We start from the raw sequence: 5214 nt of genomic DNA, 5'->3' as shown, positions 1-5214 counted from the left end.
ATACATGCAGGTTCAATTAAATGTTGTTTAAAATTATTTCTAATTATTATTATTATTATTATTAATTTTCTACATATAGATAATGATGAGTGTATGAACCCCAAAATGGTTCCCTTTAGTAGTAGACTAGTAGTTGCAGTGATGTTTTTTAATTTTTTTTTTTATTTTGGTGATTCTAGTTGCAGTAATTTTTTAGTTTGTTGGGTATTGAGTACCAATGATGTTCACTTATGAAAACTGGGCACGTAAAAAATGAAAAAAATGGAGATAACGATAAATATTTTTCCACGGCAGAAATTAAAAGTAGAAATAAAAAGAAGATTTGGGCTTGCAGATGGAGAACATACTACAGAGTAGGGTGTGTATGGGTCAGGTGAAACCGGGTTTGATGTGACTCAGACCTGACCCGACCCGAAATATATACTAGGACTATTTGTTAGATCCGAACCCAATTCTAAACTCGATAAAATTTATACACTTTCGGGTCACGATTATACCGGGTAAAAATTGGGTGAAAATCGGGCCGTTAACATTATATTACCTTGATACCTTCTTGTAAGTTAGCATGTAAAAATATCCAAATTTCCAAGACTCCAACCATTATTTGACATGGTAAAATTCATTTAGAAAAATATAATAAGAACTAACTCTTCTCTAAAATTAAAGTATAACCACAATCAATACTAATATTGCCTAATAACACCAAATAATTTAATCAATACAAATAACATAAGATTATGCATTAGTCTAAAGTCTTATGCATTTTAAACATAAAACATTAACTTATAGTCTGATATATAATGACTAATAATACAAAATATTAAGGTTTACAATACTTAAATTTCACATAACAATAGCAATCATCCATCACTAATAACACAAAATATTAATTGTGTATGATGACCGGACCACCGGACCGATTTCGAGTGACCAGAGCTATGACACGGACCCGACCCAAAATAATGACCGGGTCTACTTTTGAGACACATACCCGGCCCTAGACCCGATGAAATCACATCAAATTAGTCTCTAAAATGTTCGGAACCGGGCCGAATCTTCGGACCGGGCCAGACCATGCACACCCCTACTACAGAGAGACATCTCCCATCCCTGTCCTACCCTACTAATATAATATCTCTAACCTAATGTACTCAAAGCACAACATAAATTTTACCCGAAATTAAATTGAATAAAAATGACAGAACCAAACCAAAGAAAATATACTTTGCATTCAAATCAGGTTGACTAATTCTTTAAATGCAAACCACCAACCATCAACAAAGTTGCTTCTCATGGATTTTTCTGTGTGACTATGTGAATGACTAACAAATTACATTTTATATAGAAGCATAAAACTTTACTAATTTTCACAATTTACATATACGTAAAAAAATAAATATATACCCAAAATATTTTTAAGACATTTACGTAAAATGATTTTCTAAATAATTTAAATCTGTTAATTACTCTCGTATTTATGTGTGTTAGTGTATAATAACTATAAACTAGTTTATATTAATGGTCAATCATTTTGATGAATGAGTATAAAAGATTAATTTTATTAACTGCTTTCATTTTCTTTTCGTACATGTTTATGATAATTCTTTTCCTAACAAGATCATTCACCTTTTTATGTAGGCTTTTTTAAGCTCTAGGTGAATAAAACACATTAGTGACATACATACGTAATAATAACTGTAGCTTGAAGCACAAGGGTAAGCTATATCATCTATATTATTGACAAAGAAAATAATTTGTTGCCATCATTAATGTAGACCTTGATCAATATTTTGGCAAGTATGAACAAGTTGCTAGATATTTAGACCAAGAAAAAAAAAGTTATACGCGTCTCCAAAAAATCTGTGATGTTTTGATTTTGTCTGAAGTCATTTAATGCAAGGCTTAAAGCTAATTGGCAGATATACCATTTTTTAAAACAAGAGAAATGTTCCGTAAGTAGAGAAAATTAGGTAAAAACAGCTGTAACTTACTTTATTTAGTATTTATTAATTATTGCGACAATTAATGAATGTTAAATAAGGTAAGTTCTAACTTTTTTTTGCCTTATTCGTACATTAAAATCATCTATTAAAATTAACTATTAATGTATTTATGTATAATATATGTGTGGTTTGGTTTATTTTTAATATGTATTTATATTATATTTTATATTAATAACTGATTTTGGTGATTTACTTTAATTTATGTAATATATGGGATGATGATTATATAAATTTTGAAATTTAATTTTATTTATTGAATTTTAATAATTATAGGGACGGGACGGGTACCCGCGGATTAAGGTTCAGCATTTTACTACCCGCGGATAGAAGCAGAGCGGGTTCTGTGCGAGTTGTTGTACGGCGGGGCGGGGTCGGGTAGAGAAAAAATCGGCCCTACCCGCTCCGTTGCCACCCCTAAACATACGTATTATGCAAGATTGAAAGTTGAATTTTCATTTTAAGTTTTCTTTTTTTGCCTTTAACGGTTATAGTGTAATTTCCTTGCATATGCAATGCAAGATTGCAAGGTGAATCATTGCTTTTGAGGATATAATTTATAATGAGTTAAAATTAGGTAGAAACTTCCTGAAATTATTTTCATGTAAAGTTGATATTTTAAGATAAATATCGTTAAATAATTTAATAAATTTGACTAAATCATCTAAGGACAATTCTTAACTATTAATTTCACATAAAAATAACCATATGAGTTTTTACCTTAAAATTATATTAGAAAAATGTTCAGCAAAGATATGGCATGAGAGTAGGAATAAGATTTTTTCAGTCATTCATTCTCTGATACTTAGGGGGTAAGATTTAGCTTAGTGATAAAATAAAAATAAGGAGTTGTAAACAATTATTGAAGGTGGCTTAGAACCATTAATTAAGATGAGAAGAATTGAAGAGTGAAAAGGACATAGCGTTTGTGTTCACATGGACTTGTCGTGGAAGAAGTACTAATTCTAATTAATGAGTGAGATACTTGACCCAGTAAGAGATACTTCCATTACTTTGACTGAAGCCACTCAAATTTGACCAGAATTGAAGCTTCCTCATCCCATCTCTTGGAACTCTTATCAGTATATAAAAAGAGAGCATATGGTGTTAATTGTATCTTGAGAGAAAAATTAAAGTATTATGATGATGGTGTCCATTCGCCTACCCTTTGAAAAGAAGAGATTGATGGTGCCAAAAGGGTACTTTGCAGTGTATGTAGGAGTTGAAAAGAAGAGATTTGTGATACCACTCTCATTCTTGAATCAGCCTTCGTTTCAACAACTGCTGAGTATGGCCGAAGAAGAATTTGGCTTCACACATCCAATGGGTGGCCTCACAATTCCTTGCACTCAAGACACTTTCATTCATCTCACTTCTCTCTTACAATGAGCACAACTCTCAACTATATCTATTCTTTTATTCTTTTTTTTTGGTGACTTAAAAGAAAAAAAAAAAACAAAAACTAAGAAAGAAAAAAAAACAAGAAACTGCTTAAAAAAGGCAGTTCCGCTGAATACTACTCTCAAACTCCTTCCAAGGCAATGGAAGCTTATTCTTTTATTCTTTTAAACTTACTTGATGTATATTCACATAGTTCTTTGTAATTTCAACTATTATTGTTACGTTGTACCAACTCATGTAACGTGCAATCAAAATGCGCCGCGGCCCAATTTAAATTTCTTGTTTAAATTGCTCTTGCAATCGTAGCAAGATACAAAATTTCTAGTTAAAATTTTTTTCATATATACTTAACACACTACCACATACTAATTAAAACAAATGCAACCCAGTGCATTTGTGCAACTGAGATCAGCTCTAAGTGGTGACTTCAGAGTCATATCTGTTTTGAATCCTTCAACAGCTATATAATTTTTCATTAATTACAAACCTAGCCTTAATTTGAGCTTCATCCTTAATTTAGTTTTGGTTTCCACGTATCCCCAACTCAATAGGTCAATGACTAGTTTGTAGCTGCATACCGAAGATATGAAGACTCGAACCCGCAACCTCTTAATTGAGTATGGGAAGACTATGCCATTTGAACTATTGCTTTTTTAGCCGTTCAACTTCCTCTTTATATGCATATATACATTCATATGTATATATGTTACAAGTTCACTTTTATTCAACGGAGTAAAAAGATGAACGAGAGAGAGAAAATTTATGGAACAACTTCGACCTTGGCTAATTTCAAAATAAAAATTTCTATAAAAGTTCTAAATAAATTAAAATGTTTCTTTCATCTTTTTCTTTAATCTCATACCAATTTTTTAAAGGAATTTGAAGTAGGATTATCGCTTATTTTCTCTTTTTCTTAATAGTTTTAGTTCTGAAATAATGTACGGGAAAAAACTTGATTTTATTTCTTAATTGTTTTAATTGAAAACTAGGTAAGAAATTGATATTAGAAGTTTAAAAAAAAAAATCGAGTTTGAACCTAAAAAAAGGTAAGGGTTTGTTTAATTAAATTAACTTGTGTGAATTATATTTTGGATATATAATTTATGAATTTGATGTTTAATGATTGAAATTTATGTTAAGAGATTAATAGTCAAATTAGTCCTTGAAAGATAAGGCATTCTTCAAATTCGTCAATGAAAGATTTTTTCAATTAAATTAGTCATTCAAAGATTATAAATTAATCATATTTGTCCTTCAGTTATTCCACTCACAATTTTCGTCAATGATTAATGATGTGAAATGTTAACTAATAGCATACATGACACATAACATGTTGAATCAGACGTTGACTAAATATATTTACGAAAATCTATCAATTTAGTTACTAGATCATATTAGGAATATGATTTTTGTAATTGGAAAAAATGACTAAATTAATACATTTTCATAAATATATTTAGTCAATATCCAATTAGATATATCAGGTATTATATATATTATCAATTAACATTTTACAACATCAATCTTTGAAAAAAATTGTTAATAGAGTGACTGAAAAACAAATATGATTAATTCGCAATTTTTGAAAGACCAATTTGATTGAAAGAATATCTTATCTTTTGGAACTAATTTTACTATTGACCCTTATGTTAAGTGTTTGTTTGAAATTGATTATCTGTTGCATAAGTCTGAGAAATTAATATCTTTTTAGAATGTTTTATTCAAGTCTTAAATGCCTTTGACAGAGGTTGTAATAAATTTATCTTAATAATGTTCATGAGATAAAACTGAAGGTTAAAATAGGAAGATTGAA

This window comes from Arachis ipaensis, chromosome B06, assembly GCF_000816755.2.
Source record: "Arachis ipaensis cultivar K30076 chromosome B06, Araip1.1, whole genome shotgun sequence".
NCBI classification, from domain to species: Eukaryota; Viridiplantae; Streptophyta; class Magnoliopsida; order Fabales; family Fabaceae; genus Arachis; species Arachis ipaensis.
Note: the sequence above shows the minus strand (reverse complement) of the source record.